The sequence below is a fragment of the Cimex lectularius genome, unplaced genomic scaffold (genome assembly GCF_000648675.2).
Source record: "Cimex lectularius strain Harlan isolate CLEC.00 unplaced genomic scaffold, Clec_2.1 scaffold20, whole genome shotgun sequence".
In the NCBI taxonomy this organism is placed as follows: domain Eukaryota; kingdom Metazoa; phylum Arthropoda; class Insecta; order Hemiptera; family Cimicidae; genus Cimex; species Cimex lectularius.
Genome location: NW_019392641.1, coordinates 2,996,192 through 3,024,102, shown reverse-complemented (window position 1 = coordinate 3,024,102; position 27,911 = coordinate 2,996,192). Strand labels below are relative to the sequence as shown.

The 27,911-nt window shown below is 34.3% G+C and overlaps 1 protein-coding gene, 1 long non-coding RNA gene and 1 other non-coding gene across 3 annotated transcripts in view; 1 reads left to right on the top strand and 2 right to left on the bottom strand.

The window, feature by feature from the left end:
• LOC112128016 overlaps window positions 1–27,911 on the bottom strand; it is a 91,649-nt gene that overhangs the window by 19,492 nt on the left and 44,246 nt on the right. The gene's annotated exons all lie outside the window — the stretch shown is intronic.
• Window positions 167–17,639, top strand: LOC106661486. The gene is made up of 3 exons (XR_002910822.1): window positions 167–347; window positions 10,434–10,648; window positions 17,375–17,639. It is a non-coding gene; the product is annotated as an uncharacterized LOC106661486 (long non-coding RNA).
• Window positions 19,555–19,627, bottom strand: Trnay-aua. The gene has a single exon. It is a non-coding gene; the product is annotated as a tRNA-Tyr (tRNA).

The window sequence follows — 27,911 nt, the reverse complement described above, 5'->3', positions numbered from 1 at the left end:
GTTTCCAGAGCTGCTCAACAACCCTATCATAAAATATATGAGCTTATGTTAAGGCGGAATATAACCAGTAGGTAGCCTTTTTATTACTTACAAAAAGAAATGAAAAAACATTTATAAATCTGGGTATGCTTGTAAATGATTTTAAAAAATCACGTGGTTAAACAATACCTTCAACTGAATAACTGAAAATTCTGTCCCCATTCAAGTATAGATATTTTTTTGAAATAAAATTTACTTAGTTCAATCTAAATTTTAACAACAAATTAGTACTAAAATTCACATCCGATTCCATCTCATGGGCATTGGATAAAAAATGCTGGATAATAAGAAAAGTATGGACTAATAAGGTAAGATGTTTCTGTAGACTTAAGATCGAACACAGACATACTTCCAACTCCTCGAAAAGAGTTGACAAATTTTAATTGTAAGGATTCTCGACTTGAGAACTAGAGCTCACGGTATCGAAAACATAGATTGTCATACAATGTGGACGAAAAGTTACCGTATAAATTGACAGTGTGAGTTAGTCAATTGAACAAACTCGCTTTGATCTGAACAATACATCGTTTTTAATATTAACAAAAAATTTATAAACAAAGGAACATTATGAGTTTAGAAATTTTATTTGACGACAAATGCTTTACTGTTAGCATTATTACTCTTCATACTGATCGTAAGATCAACAGTATTGTCGTGAGATACGGAGTCTGGATTATCTTTAATAGAAATTGCTTCGCGTAGCCAAACACGTCTATATAATTTGTAATAATAACTGTCGTCGTTCCAGAACAGTTCGATGAGAGCGTTTCCAAGAATTAAGAACAAAAACACGATAACCGCGAATGTTACACACACCGAAAATTTCATCATTACGGTGAGTTTTTTTAGAAAATGGACCGCCCAGTGATTCGTCATGTAATAGATGATCTGCAACCAAACCATGTAGAATATGCAGTAACTGAACGAGATAATTGCGGCTGCGATACCGTTGGCGGCATCACCTTTGCATACAATGATGTCGGCGAGAAGGATAATCGGAACGATAGTATGTATTAAATGCACCAGCCAATGTGGGAAAGCCACAATTTGTCCTTCGTGAGTTGCATCTTTGCCTGTAAAATGAATAGTCCAGTGTACAACGATATGGCTCCAACCCAGTGGTATTGCCACACTTGCCCGAACGAAAGACCTTATTCGTTCACCGTTCAGAGGGGCGTCTCTTGCGTAATTATTCCAAGTCAACAAATCAATGATTAAAGCGAAGAGGTGGTAAAACGTTTGAATCAGAAAGTTGATGGAGCTGGAATACTTGAAGTTGTAGCAAAATCTTTGGTAGTAAGATGCCGCATAAATGACTGAATGGTAAGTGGTGACACTGAGCACATACGAGCAGTGAATCAAGCCCCATCCATGAACGCAGGTGGATAATCCGAGGAAAAGATCACGGTGCTCTCTTTCGTTTACAATCTGCATTATTCAAATATTTTCAGTCAAATGAATAATAAGGAATTCATCGGATTACTTATTTAGCACATCTTTGGCGAACCTAATGCGAATTCTCACATAAGCCTCAAGTAATAATAAAAACTAAAATAAAGGAAATTTTGAAATAAAATTTTGTTCAATTTTATTTCAAACATATGATACAATCGACCATTCCTTTGAATTCGATTATACTAACGAAAATACGATTTTTTAAAAAATGGGTGTTCGCAACAGAAATGTCATTCAATCCCCCATGGTGCCTGTGTTAATGAAAAAATCCCATTTCTTATATATGTTGGGTATCACTGGGGGTGTTACTGTAAGGTAAAGGTTAATCCAGTGGGTCCGAATTCGAATACGAGACCATTACAGAGATGAGTCACCGCGTCATCAGTTAACCTTTGTGGACCCCGACGAACCTCGATCTTTTCTCTCTAATTCTAATCGTATAATTATTATAGATATAATGTCTAGGTTTGACCAATGTTTTTATCAACTATCATTTTAAATCATTCAAAGTGAAATTCTACCCCTCGAAAACAGACAGGTAGAAAATTAGAGACAACTACATTGGTATTTGATTTTAAATTTCATTTTTGAATTTAACTATCAGTCCTAGCAATCCACCGGCAATTCCAGATTTTGTCATTTACAATAAATTACCCGTCAGCTTGGAGAATCACTCATGTCGGGGTGGGGCCGAGGTTCGGCTTCGGGTGCTGTCAACAGCTAGGTCAATTTGCAGTTCCTAGATCCAAATTCATTCCCACTCTCATCCATTCTTAAAAACGTATATTATTTCTTGTTTAAATACCATTTACTTAATTACGGTGTTGGAGTATTCGATATTCCTCTATAACCCTTTATACAACTAACATAATTGAGGGTCGATGGAGTCCTCAACATTCCGCCATAAACCCTCCTAAATTACACATTCACGCCAATAAATTCACTCTCAACATACGCCCGGTACACAAAACTATCAGTACTATGCAGAATAAAACAACCCTGTTACGTCCAAACATCGGAACAGGGGATCCAGACATTCGCTGCCATGCTCAAGCCGATTCTCATAACGATGTGGTATTCCTACACGCTCTCTATATAGAGCCAAGGAGTTGCACCCTTCAATTAGATAGGACACATCGAACCACCTATCTCTACATGCCGGATACACGCTTTTTTGTAATTATTTCGTTAATTTTATTGATTTATTAATAAAATTTCACGTTAAAAGAAATGACTAATAAATTATGTAATCTTTGTAGTTATGTAATTGCTCTAAGCCCGAAGGCATTGCAAATTTGTCACCCAGTCCACATTAAATATAAGAAATATTTTGTTTAAAAAAATACATCAAACATAAATCTTTAAAATAATACATCAAACATAAACCAGGCTAGGGGAAAATGTATAAAAAAAAACCGAGGCATTACACAGAACAACAATGCTATAGAACACAACATTAGAAGCATATACAGTAGTTCAATAAATAAATAGAAAAAAGAAAATATATTTATTATTATTAAGAAAATATATATATAAAAAAAGAAAGATGTAAGACAATAAGATATCAAGTACATAGTATACTATATAAAGCCTTAAACATAATAAACACAGACATAACACAGGATTTTATTATTTATTTATTAAGCCTATAAATTTACACATATTTATCACCGCAATTGGCTAAACCAGGTACATTGGGAGGCACACATTAACCTGCCGATAATTTTTAAAGCAGCATTTTGACCTACCTGGAGGCTGGAGCTTAACACAATTTGATTTATGCATATTTCCCCAAATGAAAGCACCGTTGCATTAATGGAGGAATGTATAGTACATAATTTTAATACCGTCCATAAATGGATGCTTATTAAAGACCAAGTAAAGATTCCTTAAGACGGTCCAAGCTTTTCAGTATTATGTTCAGTGCGGTAACTAAAATTATGTATGAAATCCAGATTCATTCTAACATTCTTAGCTCATGGTATGGGTGAGTTATTTATGATGACATAATTGACAATTAGCAAATTAGCAGGAAAACAAACACAAACTTAGCAAGTTCATTAACTTTCCTTTGGATTTTTTTTTGCCTTATGATCTATGCATATTAACCATGGTGACGAATTCTTGTATGTGTGTTCATATTTGGGGGGGGGGTATCGTGAAAAAAGGACCAGATGTGGCGGTGGGAATCGAACCCACGACCGCGGCGTCTATGAGCCGAGAGTCTCCCACGCCAACCACTCGGCTACCGCGGTCCCCTAAAATTAAGAGGTCCCACCGAGATGGATTCTTTCCTAAATGGGAAAGAATAAAGTTAAAACCCAGTTAAATCAGCCATAAACGTGTCTAAAAATCAAAAATCATATGGTTTGACTATGGAATATTAAATAAAATAATATAGGAATGATTTCCTTAAATATTGAGATAACTTTTAGGTCGTATTGTTTTTGTGGGTGTATTTGCTTATTATTTTGTAGCCGTTCTTCTACGTTTATATTATTTTTGTGTTAAAAAAGATCGCGGACTTAAAATTTTCATTTTATAATTTTTTAAATTTATTTTTTCGTTTATTATCGAGTTCATTTTATATTATGTCTATACTTAAGTTTAAAAACTCGACGAGTAATTTCATAATGAGTTTGTTGGCGTCTGGATTGGAATTTTCGCTGTCATTAATCTTATACTTTGGGCCGGTAACACGATAGGCGTTCACTACGAAGTAAGTCCATCTCTGTATGTATTTAATGTCGAAGGCAAAGTCAACTAATTATAGTTCTCCATCGTATATATTTTGTGTTCGGACCCTTTAAGCTGTGTAGCCTCAGGTACCTGTTTATACGGTAAAGTTTGGTCCATGTTTACAATGCCGTATGATTTTTAGTTCCTCCTCAAGAGTACCAAGCCAATACACTATTAAGACTTCTTATGTAATCAATTGTCGTAAACATGGACGATTTTTGTTGCTTAACTTTTGCTAAATCAGATAATTGTTGTACAAAAAATATTTTACTGTTTTTAATCTTTTTAATGCTAATGTTACGATTACTGGCTATACCACCTCATTTGGTAATAATTTTTCTACTGTCGGATTTTGGATAAATACGTAATGGAGTCTCGTGAAATTTAAAGACTAAATGGTAAAATTGAATACAATTAAAAACACCACAAAAACGTCTCTAATTTGTAGTGTTAAATGTGCAGGTGTTCTTTTGTCGACAATATGGTATTAGTTTATTTAAAATTATTGATTTTGATAGACAGAAACGTGTCTGATAGACCAACTCAGCGAATAACTGTAACGTCCTAATTAAAAAACTAATAACAGCTTAGGGACAATTTTGAACAAAAGAAAAATTCAGACGGTACGTTACAATGAAAGTCTTCCCATGAAAACACAAATACATAACCAATAGTATTACAGGTTTACAGGTTAGGCAACATTTTTAGACTTGATTATAAACTATTGGTCGCCAAATATCAGAAGAAGAACTTCTGGGGAAATCAAGCCAAACCTGCATAAACGTATTTAAATAATTCCCTAGTTGCGTGGTCCGCTTGACCAATTAATATCATACAATTAATTAAGGTTGTTAGTTGAAATAAAAAAGTCAATGGCACGAGCGGGATTCGAACCCACGATCTTTCGGGGGCGTTGGTGGCCGCAAGGTTTAGTCTTTGACACGGCGCTCATCACTGTAAGGTAAAGGTCCCGGGTTCGAATCGAGCGGCCCTGCATTCGAACCCGACATACTTACAAATGGGCTTTTTTTCAAAAACACCGGCACCCTGAGGGTTTATATGACCTCTGCTGTTGCGAACCCTCGTAAAAAAAAGAAAAAATTTAAAAAAACCCCACGATCTTTGGCTTGATACGCCGCTGCTCTACCACTTGAGCTATCGTGACCTCGATCCTCTCGGACACCAACTTCCTAACTTCAAGTGGTAGAGCAGTGGCGTATCAAGCCGAAGATCGTGGGTTTGAATTCCGCTCGTGCCATTGACTTTTTTATTTCAACTAACAACCTTAATTAATTGTATGATATTAATTGGTCAAACGGACCACGCAACTAGGGAATTATTGCATACAAAAATTAGAAGTGACGAAACAATTCTAGAAACGCAAAGTAAAGAGGAAATTCTTTTAAGTTCTTTTTTTAAAGGAGAAAGAAAATACGTTATTTACAACGGGGTGGGGTGGTTTGCCAGTAAGATCTTTACTGATATAGGAAGCCTTGTAAGCACAAAACAAATTGATCACAAGTCTTGGGACATCAGGTCATTATTGATATTTCAATAATTCATTAATATTAAACAATTTATAAACTACAGTGTTAATAAAAAATGAGAAAAATATCATTCAGGTCTTACAAAACCAAATTGATTTATTGCCGGGGTGGCTGATTGACATCAACAAATGCCAAGGCTATGACTTTAATTATTTTATTACATTTATGATCAACTCATTAATAATTCTATAGTAATCAGTTATAAAAATATAAGAGTAATTCAAAATAAACTAAATTAGCATTTTACAAGAATTTTTATTAAATGATCTTCATCTCACTGGCTAGAATAATTCATGTAGAAAATAATCACTGCACTTAAAAAATACGAGTTTTTTATAATAGGCTGTACTTAAAGATCTTGATTTAGTACAGATAATGGTTTAGCATGTTATGACATTCTGTGGTCGTTTGAGTAAATGTAAACACTGTTGTAATTATAAAGTTATTTATTTTTATTTAAAAAATAGCATTATTAAGGCTAATCCGTCTTATTCAAATTTGTGGGTTAATATCAGACATTTCTATGTTAGTTTTTTAAAGTAATAAAGTAAAAATTATTTATTAACATTTACTTGGACGTTCGGGAATTTACATCCATCATGCAGGATTTGATAAGTTTTGGCTGTTCTTACCTTTGAGACAAGCCAGAGTTTATTGAATTTTTGGTTCACATCTATTAAAAAAGAAAAAAAGGGGAAACATACTCTTTTTTGATGGGCTTGTTTAAAACTTTAATTCCTTACTGAAGATGGCGCAATGCCTAGACGCGTTTGAGTAATTTATTCAACAAACCCACGAGTGAAGACGGACCCAATAATTGGCCCTACACCGGTTCGGTATGAGTAGGTAGGTTGTTTCAATATTAGTAGGTAGTAGGTGGTAATAAAACCTTACAAATCAAATATAAAATTTTAACCGAAGGCTGGCCAAAATGACACACAAATTCAAAACTGGTAATGAAAATAACAAATCACAAAAAATCCATCCCCAGCTACAAGTTGTAAATAAGATAAGAAAAGGAGAATGGCTGAAAACCGTTTAGCTGAACTTAAGACAAAAGCGAAACGCGACGAGCGAGACCGGATGGACGTCGAGCCTCCGACCTGCGGACATTGCACACATAACATTTGACATCTGACATTAATTTATGCAAGTGCAACTGGTGATCCGATGACACATATGCTGAGGCGTCGCCGAGGTAACCGGTGTCCGTGACGTCACGGGAGAGGTCGCTAGGTTACCCTCCCCCGCCCCCCGTGTTCAATACTACCCGCCCCCCTGCCGCCCGCGGACAAATCCTACCTTTTTCCTATTAACAAATACACACATACCGGAGGAAATTAATTGCTGGTAATTAGAATGGAACAAGACTAATGTGAAGCTCTTGAAACTTGCAACATAATAGTCACCCCAAGAGCTTATCTCATGAGTCACCTCTTAAATATTACTTTTTACCACGAACATTTTTCTTTATTTCATAAATAAAAGGTACAAACAGCATTCAAAGGTAATCAAAAATCGCGGATTGCAGTCCTTGGGTTCCTTAACATCAACTGCAGTAAAAGTCATTAAAATTATCGTGACACTTTATCGATAAACTAAGGTTTAATAAAAATTTGCAATCCCACAGCTCAGCATTTTTCAGAAGGTGAGAAAGAAACGTGGGAGAGGCAGAGTCTAATACATATGAATAGGACATTCAAATGGAATGGTTTCGACCCAGGAGGAATTACATTTATCAAAATAAATTTTATTAAGTAGCTTATTTAAAAATATATGTACATAGGTAGAAACATCAAAATTTATGGTTAAAAAAACCCTGAAAAATCAAAATGGTCATATTTTATTTTGTGACCAATATCAGGGAATTGGGATTCAGAAAGCAAAGAGAAATAAAAATATATTAAATAATGCTAATAAAATAAATAAATATAAAACAGAGGATTAATAATATTTCAAAACTTCTAAATCTCAGCAATTTCTAAAATAGCATTAAAAAAGAATAACGTAAAAACCTCAAATATGCAATATAATATGTACTAAAAAACCAGAATACCAGAAACATCACCCGACTAACAATTTAACTATTTTTTTTTTGCCTTGTACATAGATATTCTTTGTGAAAGGAAACCGAACAGGAAAAATTCAATTACACAAAAATCATATAACTTACATATTATATAAAAAATAATTATTATTTAGAGATCGTAACATGCGGTCTGGTATGATGTGGGTTTAGAAAAACCTTTTCATTATCGTGTCAACGTTTCGACCTTTATTGAGACCATCTTCAGGGCCTGGGATTTATAAACATTATTTATACAAATACATGTAAGATGTGAAAAGTGTACATCATTTTTACGTCATTTAAATTCATTTTCACATCTTACATGTATTTGTACAATTTAAACAATGTTTATAAATCCCAAGCTCTGAAGATGATTTTAATAAAGATCGAAACGTTAGCACGGTAAAGAAAATGTTTTTCAAAAACCTACGTCACACCAGACCGCATCTCCCGATCTCTAAATAATCATTAATTAAGGTCACTAAATAGTACATATAAAAAAATAATATATTTATATATTTATTAATATATGAATAAGTAATTACGCTACAAAGTTCATGATCTGAATTAAGTTTGACAATGAAGTATATTCATATTATAGTAGTTCAAGTATATTCTCCCTCCTCATCCCTCTCCCAAAGATCCTTCATTTGTTTCATTTAAAATTCTGGCATCTTAATTGTTTTCCAGTTCGGTTTAGAGTGGGAGGAAGGGAGAGAGAGAGAGAGAGAGAGAGAGAGAGAGAGAGAGAGAGAGAGAGAGAGAGAAGTAGGATATATATGCCAACAATCCGAACACTCCTTGCAATATTCCAATAAAATAAGTTCGGCTTACTCAGAGAGTCCTGTATAACTTATCCCCTGTATTTAAAGTTTTAAAGTTGTTATTAACCTGTTCGGGCTTCTAAACATTAGGTTAAAAAAAATTTACTCGTCTCGGAGAATTTGAAAAGTTAGTTAATAAAATCAGTTTGTTGGATGGGTACTCAGCTTCTTTCTATAAGTTATCTTTTTGAAGCCATCATTACAAGTACATTTGTGGTGTATAACAACTCCTCTCCCCATGATACGTATTTTTAAAAAACATTTATTCACATCATATGAGCAACTGCTATTTTGTGAATTTCTGCTTCATCCAATCGCCGGTTGACATGCAACATTTAATATGTAAACAGTCATTACAATTTTGTGCCAAATAAAAGGAACAAACGGACCCTAAAATGAACATTTGACAATGTACAGCCCAAGTTGGTTTTTCACTGAAGAACAATTCGAACACTTTAACGTGCCCGATAACGATGTGTGTTTAATACTTTGAAAAACTCTCTCGTACTGTTTCTACCAATTGAAATCAAATCCGTATTCATAATAACTCCGATATATTTGTTATATTAAGCTGAGAATTGTGGTTTGACTTATTTCATTCCTTCTAACCAAGTAATTCAAAATAATTTGACGTGAAAATTCGTTGTCGGTTAAATTCTGTGTATCTCTCCTAAAGATGATCCTTTTTGGTACGTATGAAACTTACTAGGGATTTCTCACATGATAAACTGCGTTTTTTCGTGTCCCATGTCTCATTGATAAGAGTATGTGTACTCGCTAAGAGCGGGAGGACAAAGCCCCGAGGACAGATACCGAACCCGACAGCACGCAGCCGACGGGATGAAAGGATGAGGAACTACTTTTCTTTCTAAATAATTTCCCCCGACTGTTTCCGCAGTTGGAGGACGTCACCATTTGCACCAGATACCGTGAAGAAGTCCGCTTCCTCGCTAATACAACAATCAACCACCAATCAATATCCATCTTCCTCTCTTTCTTTCTCACTCTTTCACCTACTTTCTCGCTCCTTCATACATTCACTCGCTCACTGTTTATTACTTACCCTCTCACTCTCTCACACTCACCAACATTCAATTACTATCTCTATCCTCCTCTCTCTCAGTCATTAACTTATTGTTTCTCTTCCACTCGCACTACCTTTTACTATTTCTATCGCCTCCTTCCTCTCATTTCGCTTCCTCTCTAACACGCTCCCTCCTCTTTCCTCTCCAAAGAATCCTTCACTTGTTTAATTTAAAATTCTGATTCCTTAATTTTTTTCCAGTTCGGTTTAGAGAGGGAGGGAGGGGAGAGAGAGAAGGAGAGAGAGAGAGAGAGAGAGAGAGAGAGAGAGAGAGAGAGAGAGAGAGCATTTTAACCAAAGTACAAGAACAAATGAGATGTAATGTAAATAACAAAATATTGTTCAAGCCTTGTTCACTGGATAACTACAGGCTCATGGCCCCTCCGAGCTGAAGAAATTTAACCACACAATTTATTCTCAAATTGTTCTCACAGGTTCCCCATCTTTTTGTATGTTGACTGTTTAAAAAAACGGAAATCATCATTTTTAATAAAGACCCTTGTTTAAAAGAATATTAAATGCTGAGCAATTTTAATATTTTTAAATACTAAGTATAAACAAATATTTATGTTTTTAATTTAAAGAATAATTAAAATATTGAATGTTTAATTACAAAACAATGTGATAATCAACAATAAAGATTAATCAGGTTGATAATGTTTTTTAAATACTTGCAGCTTTCGTATGACAAACCAGGTTTAATGAATTTGATTTGTCTAACATCAACTCTGAAAACTCCGAATTGAACACGTTGCCGGTCCTAATCGCTGTGGAAATTGGTTGAAGGCACTGGGAAACTCAGCCTCGGAGAGAAAGGGGTTTGATCACTAGTGTGAGGAGTTAATGAACCAACGGGATAATTACTCGATGAACGCCTACACTTGGCAATGAGGTACCTTTCTGCAAATAAACTGAATCATGGTTTTTTTTGTTGTTGCTCTGGTACAGTGCAATAGCAAAAACAACCTTTCTACATCCGGCCTGTTTAATCAACGAATGATACGTTTAAAAAAAAATTTAATTTGTTTTTTATTAAGAATATGAAATGATTAAATTTATATTTTATTAGAAATATCTTAAAGTATAGTCAGATGTATGAAAAAAAGGACTTTTATCAAACGTACATATTTCATGGACGATAAATTCTTCAATTTGAATGGTTGCCGGTAACACTTTCTCTCTCTCTCTCTCTCTCTCTCTCTCTCTCTCTCTCTCTCTCTCTCTCTCTCTCTCTCTCTCTCTCTAAAACCCCCTTTCTCCTAAATAATGCTTCATTCGTTTCCTTTAAAATTTGGATTTTTTCCAAGAGTACCGAAATTCCCACTAAGGAGAGCTAATTTACACTGAGAAGCAAAAAAGTGGCCACCCCCATATTTTTAAGTAAAAACTTGCAATCTTTATAATGTGTGGTGTTTAGTGACCGTTACTTGATGATTATTTGGAGGTCGTGTGATGCGGTCTAATGTGAGGTAGGTTTTAGAAAAACATTTTTTTTTTTAAAAAGCCTCAAAATGTTCTTAAAAAGTCTCACTCTCTGAATTTTATATATTTTACAAAACCATTTAAAAAAATTTATTTCTAAATTACTTAAAAAAATGAATTTCCTTGTCAACAACTGTCGTTGGTTTTAAGCCGACTGATGCTTATTGCATTTTTTCCACCTTTTACTACTGAACTTTTTTTAAATTTTATTTATTAATTCATTTTTGTTGGTAATTGAAAAGTATTTTTTTAATAGCTTTGTTTTTCACGTAAAATTGAGACATTTTTAATAAGGCGTGGAATTACAGGAAAGCAACCTTTTTTTCACACAAAATTCAGATCAAATTTTGAAAGGCATGTCGGATTTTAAAAAACTCTTTTTTTATGATTATTCGGCTATCGTGAGATGCGGTCGGTGTGACGTAGGTTTTAGAAAAACATTTTCTTTATAGTGCCAACGTTTCGATCTTTATTAAGATCATCTTCAGGCCTGGGATTTATAAAGATTGTTTAAATTTTACAAATACAAGGAGGATGTGAAAAAATGAATTTATACAATGCTAGAAATTTTAGATTTAAAAAAGAATAAAATAAAAAATAAATAAAATGAATTTATACAATGCTAAAAAATTTTAGATTAAAAAAAAGAATTTATACAATGTTAGAAAATTTTATATTCAATCAAATTCACTCAGAGTGTTTGTTTTCTGCGTAATTGTGCCATCCTTGCGTGTCGTGTTGAGAGTGCCAGTGAGATATTGCTGTTTATTGTATAAATTCATTTTATTGATTGATTTATTTATTTTGTATTTTATTTTATTTTTTTAATCTAAAATTTCTTGCATTATATAAATTCATTTTTTCACATGCTACATGTATTTGTAAAATTGAAACAATATTTATAAATCCCAGGCCCGTAGATGATCTCAATAAAGATCGAAACGTTGGCTCGATAAAGAAAATGTTTTTCTAAAACCTACGTCACACCAGACCGCATCTCACGATCTAACAATAATAATCTTTTTTTTAATCTTTGTTGTTTACAGGATATTTTTAAAGAAAAAATATAAGATATAGCTAAATAAAAAAATTAAACTGAGTAAAACAATTTAACCAAAAATGTTGCTATCGAAACAATATTCAATTCAGTATGAAATATTTCCTCCTGTTGCGTTGGACACCGCTTGCATTCGATGTTTGCAATCTATGAGTTTTTGAATTTAGTGCTGAGGAATATTTTCATACTTCTCCAACAACGCCGTTTTTTATTCCTGCAAATTCTATGGCATCACTGGGTGACTTTCTGCCCACTTTGATAACTCCTGGATAAAATGGATTTTATCAGCTCGGTTCTGATTTTTTCCAGACGTCTAATGTCTAATACAATCCCTGGCTATTCGAAATGCGAGTTCCAAAAAGTGATACCAACTTGGGATCGAACAACTGGCTGAAAGATACCTGACGATGGAGCGATTTGGACTAACAATATTTTATTTTAAAGAATTAAAAATCTACGAGAGTCTTGGTGTAAAAAGAAAATAATAAAATTTTAAAACAGACGAATTCACCCACATTACTCCTCTCTACGTAAAAAGATCTTCCCTCCAGTCTACTTAAGTATATTCCCCTCCCAACTGCGGACAAAGTGAGGTACCTCGGACTGTACATCTACAAACGCCTGATGGGGAACCCACACGGAACATCAAGAGGTTATGACACGATACAGGCACGTGCACGTTCTGATATATCTCTCAAAAATAAAGGCTCCTTTACAACACCATATTGAGCCGGTATTGACTTACGGACTGGAAATATGGGGTTCAGCCAAACATTCCAACATCTACTGAACTCAATCTGCCCAATCCTTAATCCTAAAAATACTATATGCTCCATTTTATGTATCAAACCTAACTACACATACCGAATTAAATTTTCATTTCGTTCAAGATGATATACGTTTCCCTACCGAAAATTTCACAAAACCCTCCAAACCAACGTAAATCGGCACATCAGAAACCTTGCATCACGAAGTAGTGTCCGCGTGTCCATATCGAGGAGGCAGCGTTTGAGAACGACATGAAGTACGAACATTATTATAAAGAGTTAATAACAAAAAGTGAACGAACGTAAATAAAGGATTTATAAAATCGATTCACTTTTAGGTAGGTTTTGTATGTAAGCAATGTAAGCATAATATGTAAAACGAATTTTGTAAAAAAATTAACATTTTTAGGAATATGGTGATTTTGTCCTCTCCTAAATCCCACAACATTATATATATATATATATATATTTTTCCCCTTTTTCCTTTTCGCTTGTTACATGTGTTACGTATTTGAAGGTAGTTGTAATGTACTGCAAAAAGTTGAAAAATGAAAATTTAGTACTCCATATTGAGCGGCAATATGGAAAACGTGTTTTTCGGTTTTTGACTGATGTTTCAATGGCCGTTACTAGCATGGACTTTTTTAAATACCTGCATTTAGGCGGTTGAATTATTGTGAGCTGATAAAAGATGTCGTAGAACGAGAAAGTACGGATTTCATTGTCCAGAATCTGGAATCTGTTGTTATGACATCAAACATGGAAATTACTTCCTTCATTCCCTTATTTTATAAGAGAAATAAAACGAGAGAGTGAGAGAGTGAGAGAGAGAGAGAGAGAGAGAGAGAGAGAGAGAGAGAGAGAGAGAGAGAGAGAGAGAGAGAGAGAGAGAGAGAGAGAGAGAGAGAGAGCAAGGCTGGAATGTCCTCCCTCGCCACCTAACAACGTGAGATTTCGAATATTCACGGTTGTTGGAAATTCGTTCAAAGATAATTTCACATTTGTTAGAAACCCGTCAAAAACCGCGTTGAGAGTTCATCGTTCAAAAGTTTCGCGAAGAATGCTTAATAAAATTACTCGGAAGATAGTAAAATATAGAACAACTAAAAACAGTCACATAAAATTTATTTGAGACAACTCTATCGGCTCCTTTTACAGGCAAATAAATCTGTTTTTGTCCTCCATATATATTTTATAGGTGTAAAGTATTTCCTTTTTCCAAATTCTACAAAAAAAAATTTTTGTTGTGGATGTGATGTGTGGATCTATAAAATCCGAATATGTGTCTAGCTAATTCATTACGGTGCTTAGCTAAAGTGGAAATTTAACGAAGAGGAAAAGATCTCGGGTAAGAAAGGACACTGGATAAATATTTGTTACCAGTTTGGTCTTTACGCCTGTTTGCTTTGGTCCCCACGTACGGTCACCAGACATCATCGGGGAACTCCTGTCCAAGCCGTTACACATGTGAATTTCAGTTGTTAACGTTTTATTTATTTATTTATTTTTGTAATAATGTATTAAAGCAAAATAGCAAAGAATTGATACTCTTTAGAAACGATTTCGTATAGTTGTTTTAGATTCAGTCTGGTGAGTAAAGAATAAAATGAATGAGTTTGGATCAGATCGGTTGTTTTTAAATTACTTATTATCAAACATTTTCAATTAAAAATAAATAAATTATTAAGGTAGCAAACAACTTGAAAATCAATGCATAATTTGCATAAAAAATAATGAATCAATTAAAACAATTACTTTGGTTAATAGTACCAACTATTGTATAACATATATATTTGTTTCAAGTATTAAATGTATAAATTAAAATAGAATTGGAAAACAATTTATATGAAGATTCTTCACGGCCAAAAATGAATAAAGACATATGAAGAACCAACAGTTTCTAGTTGGTTTGCCGGTAACGGTTTAGGAGTCACACGGGGCTCATCACTGTAAGGTAAAGGTCCAGGGTTCGAATCCAGTAGCACTGCATTACATATCCAGCATAAAAATTTGTTGGCTCCATTTAAAGTACCTAGTTTTGGGAGAAAGGCTAAGTCCTACACACCATGCCATCAAGATCAGAGAAGTGACGAGATGCGTCTTCTCGAAACTAAGCTCGATCGCGAAATCAAAATGGGGGCTGAGTCCAAGGGCGCTCTCTATCACTTACAAAAGCGTATACCTGCCCATTGCCACGTACGGAGGAGCAGCTTGGGGAACAAAATTGCAAAGCAGGAGTAGAAGCATCCTCGAGCAGAGTCAAAGAATAGTGCTCCTGCGAACGACTAAAGCTTATAGGAAGCCCCTACTCACGCCCTCCAAGTCCTTGCTTCCGCTGCACCAATAGACATTGTCCTCCACAGTAGAATTGCAATCCGGCAGCTAAGAGATGGAAAGGAGCCAACAATGGTAAATTTGGATGGGTCAGATAGGGAAAGGCTACGAACTGCACCTAGAAAGCAGTTCCGGGAGATCCTTACAGTTTGGATAGACAACTTGTGGCAGGAAAGATGGGACAGAAGCACCAAGGGAAGGCTAACCCACGAGTTTCTACCCAGTATTGAAGACCGAGCAAAAGCAAAGTGGTTTCAACCAGATTACTGGAACACACAAATAATGACAGGTCACGGAAATTTCAACGCTTACTTGCACCGATTGATGACAGTGACTTTTTTATCTCAACTAAAAACCTTAATAAAATTAATATTTCAATAAGTAAATAAAAAAGAAACATTTTTGTTTCATGAATCATCAATTATAATTTAAACAATGTATTTGCTATTAAAATTTGCTTTCGAAAGGTCATCGATTCACCGCTATTCATTTTTATAAAGTTGGATGATTATTATATAATTAACAAAACTTTGTAATTAGTATTGGCCACAGTTTAAAACAAAATACGCGTGAAAAACCAAAATAGAAGGAAAATATGGAGGGGCCGGTGATGATCTCAGCTGTTTGTCGGCCCATAAGCCATATTATATTTATACATTAAATGTCATATTTCTTATAATATAATAAAGGCAAATAATCCAGATATCTAAAACAAAAATTGGATTACTAAAACATACAAAAGAAATATGTATATTTTAAATTAATCAAGTAAATTCCTTCTCAGAATAAATCTATATCAATATCGAGGTTGGTCAGGGCAGCGTCCTGGCGCTCACACTATACCACTATACATCACATCGATCCACAACTTTGTGAGAAAAGAAAAGAATAAAATTTAACACGGACAAATCTACCCTTATTACGTCCACTCTCCGTACAATGATCTCCCCTCTAGCCAACTTAAATGTATATAAATATGGCCAAAACAGAGGGTAAATTTAAAAGATTGTAGGTTGAGATGAAGAGTTGGTATCCAAATGGATCGAACTTCCGATTGCTCAAGTGGTTAGAGCACCGGCGTATTGAGCCGAAATCAGTGGGTTCGAATCACGCTCGGGACACTAGCTTTTTAATCTCAACGAAGACCTTAGATAACAAGAATAATTAATTGAAATCATTAAATAATAATCCCCTTCCAACTGCGGATAAAGGTATGGTAGCTCGGACTGTACATCGCAATACGATTTCGTGGAATCCTCATACAACAAATTCAAGTATGAAGTCAACAAGTTATGACACTTCTTGACAAACGTTCTGATTTACCTCTCAAAAATATTACAACACCATAGTTAAATCGTTATGGACTTACGGAGTGGAATTGTGGGGTTCAACCATCTGCCGCATCCAAACTGCACAACCTGTAACCTTACGAAAAATCCTTGATGCTCAATTGTACCTATTAAACGAAATTGCACAATACTGATTTAAATCCATGACGAAATCCTCTCAAGTTTCACAAAACCCTCCCAACCATCGTAAACCAGCACAGCAGAAACCTCGCATTCCGTCTAATAACCCCCGAACCCCTCTTCTCCCACTGTAACGATGGTCGCGAGATTGACTACGAAGTGATAGTGTATTAATTAAACAGACATTTCAGCATCATTGGAGTACCAGATATGGGTATTTTTTCCACTGTTGTCATTAATCGTGTATATCTCATTATTACATGTTACCGAATTGAATGTCATTGTACTTTAAATTAAGAAAAGTCAAAAATTTCAAAATCAACTCCGTACATAAACTAGTAGTATCTAAGTAGAGAATGTACTGCTAAAAAATTTACTTGTTAGAAGTTTCTATGGAAATATATTTTGGCATTATGTATTTTGTATTAAAAAAATAATATTTTTATTTTACAACTGAAGTAAGAGATACTTTTTTCTCAACACATTCATAGATAGTATGTAATTTTTAGGTTTCGTTTGTTATGTTTGAGGGGGGAAAGAAGAATTGCTGCCCATTTCTGTATTCCGAGAAGGTGAGTGTAAATCCAATTGGTTGACCAAATCAAGTTTTCTCTACGATCTCGTTGACGGCGCGAAGAAATAAAATAATACATTTTTATTTGGTGAAGAAGACGGTTTCGTTTTCTTCTATTCCGTTCAGATTTAACAATATAGAATAGTTCATGTGTGGTTCATTAACGTGAAAGACGTGAGAAATGTGCAAATGAACGTATTTAAATTGACTCAATTAAATTAAATAAAGTCAATTAAATAAATTGACTGTCATCCACTGTCAGAAGCATGTTTGATATGTTTTAATTGATCTAGTACAATTCTTTTATTACAAATATGTTTAAAAACGATTTTGATAGCTATTTCTAATAAAGATAATAAGACAAGAGGATTCTAAGTAGACTATTTTTTGGTTTGTGAAAAAAATATTGTTTTTTTTTCTCTCTAAATCTTAGGCTAATTAAGAAAAAGGACAAAATTTCCAATTCTTTTCCTTTTTATAGAAAATTCTTTTCCAAATAAAATTTTCTATAAATGAAAAACCCATTCTTTTGCTAGACTATTTTGCGTTCTTGAAATACATGTTTTTTTCTTTCTTACACAAATTAAGTAAAATGATAAATTGTAACTATTTTCTAAATAAAATTTCCTATAAATGAAAAACACCTTCTTTGGCTAAACTATTTTTGGTTTTTGAAATAAATGCTTTTTGCTAAATCTTAGACTAATTAAGCAAAAGGACAAATTGTATAGTTTTACCAAATAAAATTTTCTATAAATGAAAAACCCATTCTTTTGCTTGACTATTTTTCGTCTTTGAAACAAATGTTTTTTTCTTTCTTACACAAATTAAGTAAAAGGATAAATTGTAACTATTTTCTAAATAAGATTTCCGACAAATGAAAACACAATCTTTTGCTACAAGATTTCTTCCGAATCGTATGTTTTTTCATGAAGTTTAAAAATATTTTTCGGTTTGTGTATATTGGATGTCAATTTTCACAAAAATAAACTACAAGCAATGTATTGCAAACTAATCTTGAATATTCCCATCACAAAAAAAGGTAAACATTCGATATCTGGGTAAAAGTAATAAGCCGCGTAATCAGCAATTAATAGCGCTTTAGAAAAAAAAATCACGCGATAAAGTCATAAAAAGTACGAAATTATTCCAGGCATTCACACAGGATGAAACGTAAAAATATGCCAATCGTAAATGCAAATTTTAAAAAGAGGGTGTTAACTGACATACCATCATTAACTAAAAAGTAGACGGACCTGGGATCACGGATTTTAATGAAACTTTTTTGTTGATAACAGGTTGAAAAATATTAGACATGTGTTCATACGTCCTTGTCTATGAGCCGTGAGAGCTGAAAAAAAAAATATTTTTTTTATTAAATATAGGTTTTTGTCTTTGTTGTTCACGTATTTCAAGTTCATGTATTTTCATTTTTTAGTGGTAACAACAAAAACAAATGTGACATTAGTTTTCTATATGCTAAAAATCCCCTGAATACGAATGTTTCAAACTTAAAAAATAACTCAATTTTTTTTACAATCGTTTGTCTTTTAAATAAATTTGTCTTAGATTTTTCCCCCTCGGAATCATAAAAATGTGATGACTTTGAAACGACTGCACCGATCAACAGGGAACTTTAAAGATGTTTAGCATCCCATAAGGTGCACGTAATGGCATAACCCCTGCCTCTGTAAATAAATTATAATTGGAAATATAAAATAAAATATGAGGGTGTATTTAATGATATCATCTTTTTTTCTTACTTATAACAACATAAAATCTAAACTTTGTTGAGATAGGATGAAACAAATGAATTTTCGCTTTCCAAACCATGTAATAACCATGTAATGTTTTAAGTAGACAAGCGGACATGGGAAAAAAAATCCGCGGGTAATCTAGCCAAAATCAATTTTTGTTAGGGAGATTAACAAGAAACCCAAATCGTGCTTTTAAAAAGCAATATTCTTTCGCCAACTTCACTGAAAGCGTCCTTTTCTTTTTGTAAGTTTCGGTATATTCAATCTTATCTAATATTAAATTCACTAATTTCGTGGTCCGCTTGACCAATGAATATATTACAATTAATTAAGGTTTTTAGTTGAGATAAAAAGTCAATGGCACGAGCGGGATTCGAACCCACGATCTTCGGCTTTATACGCCGCTGCTCTACCACTTGAGCTATCGTGACCTCGATCCACTCGGAAAAGGAGGGAAAATTGAAAAGGTGCGGTTGAGATGGATAGTTGGTGTCCGAGTGGATCGAAGTCACGATGGCTCAAGTGGTAGAGCAGCGGCGTATCAAGCCGAAGATCGTGGGTTCGAATCCCGCTCGTGCCATTGACTTTTTTATCTCAACTAAAAACCTAAATTAATTGTAACTTACCTAATATGATCTTATATATGAATTTCATATCCTACGTATAAATAAAAGATTATTTGGAGATAGACAGGTGTGGTCTGGTGTGACGTAGGTTTTAGAAAAACATTTTCTTTATCGTGCCAAAGTTTCGATCTTTATTGAGATCATCTTCAGGGCTCAAAGAGATTGTTTTCTGCGTAATTGTGCCATTCTTGTGTGTCGTGTTGAGAGTGCCCAAAATGAACCCGACACACAAGAATGACTCTCTACACGGAAAACAAACATTTTGAGCCCTGAATATGATCTCACTAAAGATCGAAACGTTGGTATGATAAAGAAAATAATCATTGGCTAACGGTCACTAAAAACGACACACACACGTATAAATCAAATATTTTAGATTTGCACACCAAAGGCAGAAAGCCATATATAAATAATTAAATTACCTTATTCATATATATTTGTTCTTCTGCAGCACGTTGACAAGAACACTCAACATGTCTAATATTTTTCAACCTAGTATCACTAAAAAAAGGTTTCCATGTAAGAGGAATTTTAACCCCCCCCCCAAAAAAAAAAAAATTTTTTATTTTTAATATATAATGAAAAACAGTATTAGATTTTGCGATTTTGCGGTCAATTTCAGAAAGTTTGGTTTAGAAACACAACTTTATAATTTTAAATATTAGCCTCTATTAGGGTAACATCAATGGAAACGATGGCAATTATTTTTCATCCTGGGGAAACTAGTATTAAAAATTGGACAAGCTTATAACTGTTTTCAATAGCTTCGTTAGATTTTATAGCCCGGAAAGAAAATACTTTATTTCTATTAATTCGATTTGTCTATAAACACAGACCGAGGGATAATCTGCCCAACCACTCCCTCGTCATATTAATCTTAACCCAGTCTCACTCAGTTCGAGGACACTAATGCCTGTTTTTTATTGAACGCTCATTATTTTTTAAAACCGCTTTAAACATCCGCTTTTGTTTAGAGTTCTTTGAGAAGACGAATTTTCACGCAGCAAGATGTCGAAACCGCTGAAAGTAGGAATTTCCTACATATAACCTAGTCTCCTCCTTCCCTTTTCTGCTCACCAAAAGAAATGCTTGGTACGGGTTTCTATTTATTTTATTTTTTACTGTAAAATTGCATTTTATTATAATTTTTTATACATTTTTTAAAATTATCTTTTCCCCTTCTCGAATAAAACCTGTGGTCCTCCGTGTATAATGGTACAGGTTAGTATTAGAAAAATTATCGATGCTTGTGAAAGTTAATCCTATTTAAAAAAAATATGTTTGCCAGATAAGGTTTTTTAATACTTATAAGCAGAATTATATTGTTGCATGAACAACACAGTTGCTTACAGCATAAACAGTGAACAACAATTGAACATCCTCATTTTTTACTTCTACGTTATCTTAATTTCCACGTTGATGTTTATTTACTTTTTAAATTATCAAAAAATTAAACGTACGACGAAAATTGTTTTGAATTCAACGTCTGAACTGTTGTCAGCCGTTGTTTAAATTCGGATAGTGAAAGTCGTCTTTGTCGTCCAAAGCCGTCAGAACAAGATTTAAGCCTTGTTCTTGAGCGGTATTTGACTGGGTTTTTGTTTCGCAACTTTTCTTTTTAGACCAAAGACTGTGCACAGACAAGGAAAACTCAATGTACAAAAGGGCCGACTAATGTTTATTTTTTTGAGAAACAACCTCAGGCTGAAAGTTCGATTATAAAAATTAAATAATTTTGTAACAATCTTTGCGGTTTGTCGTAATTATAGTAAAAGCTCGATATTTTGTATCCAGATATACCATAAGTATGTGCTGCTCACTTGAAATCTCGATGAATTCTACAAAACGATTGCATTCCAGTTCTCTTTGTGTAACGTATTCTTTTCCGCCTTCAAGGTCGACAAAACATCTTATAATTCGTATTTTAACATTGAAATCTGGATTAAATGTATGAGTACAATTTTAGTCGTTTCTCGATAAGGTTGGACCGAGCAACATGGTACGTAGACCACAAGGATCTATTACTCAGTGGTGGATGTTTTCAGTATGTTGTGTTGTTACCCCCGGATGCCACTGACTCAAGATAAACTACATAGCTTCAGTTCATATTGCCGACCGAGCATGGAAAAAAGTAACAACTGATTAAAAAAAAAATACATCAGAATTTTTGCTTTCCTAAAGGAGGATATACCGGACCTGGAAAATGAAATTCAAAGCTCCCATGGCACGCTTATAACGTAAAACGAAAAAAATCTCTGACTTAGTTAATTTCGATGATGACTTTGCAGTTACTGGAAAGCTTAGCGACGATGAAATTTTAAATAAACAGACGACATAGCGATGGAACTGCTATACCATACAGCAATACAGCTAAATATCTGGGAATGACCTTAGATGCTAAGCTGAGATGGAAAGAACACGTGAAGAAAAAAAGGACAGAAATAGGTTTAAGGTATAGACAACTATACTGGTTGATAGGACGTGGCTCCAATCTTGCTATACAAAATAAAATATTATTATATAAACAAGTCATAAAGCCTATGTGGACATATGGTATTCAACTATGGGGTTGTACCAAACACAGCAATATCAAAATCATACAAACACTCCAAAATAAAATCTTACGTAACATGGTCAATGCACCTTGGTACATAAGGAATAAGGACTTACATAGGGATCTTAAGATCCCTGAAGTCACGGCGGAAATACAATGATTTGCTGCCAAACACCAGGCTCGCCTCAGCCAGCACGAGAATGTGGAAGAGACCAAATCTTACATAATCGAAACATGGTCAGAAAAAGAACAAAGCCATATGAACTCGTGTAGTTAAAAGTGAATAGTGAAATGTAAATCTTATTGTACCAATGGGTTTCTAAGAATGTAAACATTTATTTATTCTATAATATTATTGTAAAATTAATAGTTGGTCTAATAAGACCAGTTTTAATAAATTAATTTAATTTAATTAAAAAAAAAAAAAAAAAAAAAAAAGCAGACGACGATGAGCACAAAGAACCACAAGTTCCGGGTATCAGTCCTAACGAGGCCAAAACATTGATCAATCGCGTATGTCATTTGTAATGCTCCTTTTCACAATGGTCCAAACGGTGATGGACCGCTGTGTAGAGAAGCGGGAACGGCCTTTAGTGAACCATATTGATCAAGGTTGGAAATGGTGTTGGATAATATCGGCTTTGGGAGCGATCGCACTAACACATCAAATCAAGCCAACGTGCACGATAGATAGGGACGTGTCCACCAACTGGGCCAACATTGGTCGGCCATTTGTTGTTGTTTCCAACCAGGTTTACGTGAATGACCTTTAAATAGCAATTATCTAGTCAAGCACAAAGCTGTAGCAGCGATTAACTACAACGCGGCACAGGAAAAGTAAGCAAATATGAGCTGAGGCCATGCTGTCCTAAAAGCCCATGGCCAGCGTGGCATGGTGCCCATCATGGTGGCCAATGCATTGGTCTGTCATGGCCCGTAGTGAATCAAACGAGGATGAAAACGTGTTCGGAGCAAATCATACTACTTAGCAATAAACTGCACACGAATAATTTTTTAATGTAAACAAAAATTGATCAATATTTTCAAAAATACATATGATGTTGAAACAGAAAGAAAGTATATGTACCATAAAAAATAAGTATTTATTTAGAAATCGTGAGATGCGATCTGGTGTGATGTAGGTTTCAGAAAAACATTTTCTTTATCGTGCCAACGTTTCGATCTTTATTGAGATCATCTTCAGGGCCTGGGATATACAAACATTGTTTACATATAACAATTACATTTTGGATGTGGAAAAGTGAATTTATACAATGCAAAATATATTTTCTTATATATTTAATCAAAGTATTTCTACTCACTCAAAGTGTTTGTCTTCTGTGTAATTGTGCCATTCTTGCGTGTCGTGTCGAGAGTGGCAGTGAGATTTTGCTATTTTGTGTTTATATACGTTAGATTTTGAAGGGGTGGGGAAGGATGTCGATATGGAAAAGACATTTTTCTATAAGGCGTCGGCTTCTTTGAGGTGAAAAGAGCCAATGAAAGGAAAAAATGTGTTGGTAACGGTTCGGCCAGATTATCCTTTCAGATTATATAGAAAAGGATAAAATAGGAAAAGGAAAGCTAAATTGTTGGAAAATTAGACTATGTGAAAAATATTTGATGTGTGGAATGTAATGTGATGATATAGGTATGTTATCTGTATTGAATTTGATTAATGATATTGCCGTAGCTGCGACTGAGTTTACAAGTATCTGTTCTGTAATTGATGCTGTGTTTATCTCTGTTGATATAAACCATTTCTTAGAAATTACGTTTATGTTTGTTTTGTTCTGTGTGTAATACTTTTGGATTTTTGAAGTCGAAATTGTGTTGGTGTTCAAAATGGTGGGTAGCGAGTGCTGTAGGATTTTGCCTTGAAGATGATCTCAATAAAGATCGAAACGTTGGCACGATAAAGAAAATGTTTTTCTGAAACATACATCACACCAGACCGCATCTCACGATTTCTAAATAAATATCGATTGACGGTCACTAATCACCACACATAAAAAATAAGACTGTTATTAACTTTTTTACCCTAGAAACGCAAATGTTATCGTGAACATGTCGATCGTACTTATTCTTCGTCCACTGTATCAGGACTGTACATGTAGTACAAATCAATAGTGAACTTTTTTTCCGATTCGTTAATTAGTTGAGAATGAGTTACCGAGGCGATGGGTGGTGTTAATTTTTACTCAAACTCGGTTGCCCAATATTTTTCCATAAACCCAAAGTATTCTTCCCAGAGGAGATGGTTAATGGGCCATTCTAATTCACCATCCATCTCATGGGCATCTTTTCTTTAATAGGCGCCCGCAGCCGGGTCGAGTTAATAGAAAAGTCCGGGTTATAAATTATTTGGCCTGTTTCAGCGTCATTTTCCGGCCGCCAATCGAAACTAGGTATTTTACGCCTGTGCCGGTTAATGATTTTCAACAAAGTGAGAGTTATTTAAAGTTCTAACCCGTCATGCAGCCACAACTGGAAACGTTCTAACTTCGGAGAGCGTTTGAAGTCTTAAGTTTGTTTAAGTGTGTAAATAAAGTCAGCGTCAGCAAATCCCGTTACGAGATCTTAAAACAGAATAATAGCCGTAAATATTTTGGTAATTTATTCTTAATTTCCTTTATTGCATATTGTTTTGGGTACTGGAACTGGGGTTCTGCCAAATAATGCCTATACGTCTGTTTAACACGTTTTTTAAATTTAAAGTTCTTAAATTATAAATAAATTTAAAAACATTCTATCCTTCAATTTTTTATAAATGCGGAAATTCAATAGCATGAAAATGTATAGATTGATGATTACAGATCATTCTTGTCAGACCGTTATTACTGTTTTTGTCTGCCAGACGCGTTTAGGCATTTTGCCATCTTCAGAAGTTGGCCTGCGTGTTGTTTTGTCAGTTTTGATCTGTTCGCAAAATGTGTATTGGCTTTGTCTTTGTTCTGACGGCATCTTTGAGGGAGAATAAGTCTAGGTTTTTTTTTCTCAATGTTTTGTTTACGTTGTTTACGTCGTTTATTGTGTTCGTCCGTTTTATGTTACTTTCTAGAAATTCTTTTCCAATTTAAACTAAATTATAAGATTTAATGTGCTAGAGTTTGCAAATTCTTGTTAATACTGACATGGTCACCAAAAAATAAGACGGTTTATTTCGAAGATTTTATTTTGCCATTTTACTTATGATAGAGAATACAATAGTTTGTGTTCAGCTACAACCTTTTTTAATTTATTAGAAAATTATTAAATTGAATTTGCTTATGAACTTATTCATAATTTGATATTTTTTTATTAGTTTTTGTTTTTTGTTCTAGAACCGGCAAACTACATTTTAAACCTTCTAATTTCTTTTATTGATTCTCCTCCCAAGTTAAGATGTTTCATGAAGTTTTTATAACAACAATTTTTTTGTGATCAACTCTCTCTTTTTTATCATACTGGTGCCCACTCTATATCTCAGGGCCTGGTTAATTGTGGTTAAAATAACTCAAATAACAAAGAAAATTACACAGAAACAGAAAAACATGCTAGTAAAGGTTAGCGTTCACACTAACCTAGAGATTCGATATTCCTCGGGATATTTGGTGATATGCCCTTTCATTCACGTTAATAAATAACATTCATTAGAGTTCGTGGTCCGGTGGACCAATTAACTTTTTCAATTAATTAATCTTTATATAGGTATTGGTTGAGATAAAAAAGTCAGTGTCACGAGCGGGATTCGAGCCCACGACCTTGGGCTAAATACACCGCTGCTCTACCACTTGAGCTATCGTGACTTCAATCCACTCGGACACTTACCTCCCATCTCAACCCCATCTTTCGAATTTTCCCTCCTTTTTGCCATTTTTCAAAAAAGGTTTCAGGAGGGAAAATTCGAAAGGGGGGTTGAGATGGAAAGTTAATGTCCGAGTGGAAGCCACGATAGCTCAGGTGGTAGAGGAGCAGCGTATTTAGCCGAAGATCGTGGGTTCGAATCCCGCTCGTGACATTGACTTTTTTATCTCAACAAATACCTTACGTAAAGATTGATTAATTAATAAATTAAATTCACCCACCAGACTTCGTTCGTACTACCCCAGAGTACTCGTTATTCCTCGGAATAACTGAGGTGAGCCCCTTCATTCACACTAACAAATTACATTCACTCTATCCTAGAGTAGTTGATATTCCTCGTGGTATTTTGGGATTTGCTATTTTTACAACGATTTTGCTTTGTAAATATTTTTGGGATAACAGACCTGGAAAACGTAAGATATTACATAAATTTTAGTATTTCTCTATTTTCTATTTCTAGAAAACTAATTAACACAATCTAGTTCGATTTGTATTGACCTTTTCGGTAATTATTAACTTTTGCTGTTTTGCGATAATAATCGGCTCGGTTGTTTTATAATAAGTTTGTACATTAAATAGGCATACAGGCGAGCCTTTTAATTTTATCAAATTATTCGCTATTCGATCAATTCGATATAAGTGCAATTTCACAACGGTGACGAGAAATTAACAGCTTGCACTAAAATCCTTTTCACAAGCCCTTCGATTCAAACCCCTTTGAAACGAAAAGGTCAATGATGAGGGGTGGCACCGTACTTTGCCAATGCAGTGGAAGTTGAAACCACAAATTATTATAAAGCCTGCAATACTACTCCTAGATATGACATTTCACGAATAATTTTTTTCTAATTTTACCTCCACGCGCTTTATACAATTACGAAACCAACGAGAAATAAAATGAGCACAGACAGGATATTTCTTGGCAAAATTATTCAAAAAAATTTTTTTTCCTAATGTATCTACATTGTAAGGAATTTGCAGCTCCTACTTCTTTATTCCATTGTGGATTGTTGTGTTATTTTTATTAGTTCATTTAAGATAATAGGTAGCCTGAAATTGAAGATAACCCTTGCCGTAGGATATTTCGGTATCCTGTGCCATAATCATGTATTTTGTTCTTGGAAAATTGTTTAAATTATACGCTTATTGTACTCGTATTTTGTTGTTTATTTATGTGTTTTAGTCTATTAATTATCACAAATTATTAGTGTAAACCAAATTAAAGGAGATCTGAAATTCATGAGTTTTTAACAAATATTATTTTATTATGAATTTTAATTGATTTAATTACGGTTTGAAAGAAAATCGAATTTCGTCTGTGGAACAGAATCCCATTCTTCAAAATGAGCGGTTAGGAACTGTTTAACGCTTGTTGGAGATGCGACCGATGTCTAACCCGTCTATTTATCATGCTCCATAAATGTTCTATGGCATGCATGTGCAGGCCAACATATTGTAGTAATCCCTACATCCTCCAAGTAACGGGTGACAACTCGAGCTACATGCGATCGAGCATTATTATCCATTAAAAAAAAAGATGTCCATAAATGGAACGAATGGGACATCAGTCATCAGTGACTAGGCTCTGATGACTTTTAGAGATCAGCCTTACATGATGGACAGTTTGGAGTTGATTATCATGAAGAAAGCTGTTAAATGACGTTTCCGTAGTGCGGAAAGGCTAAACGA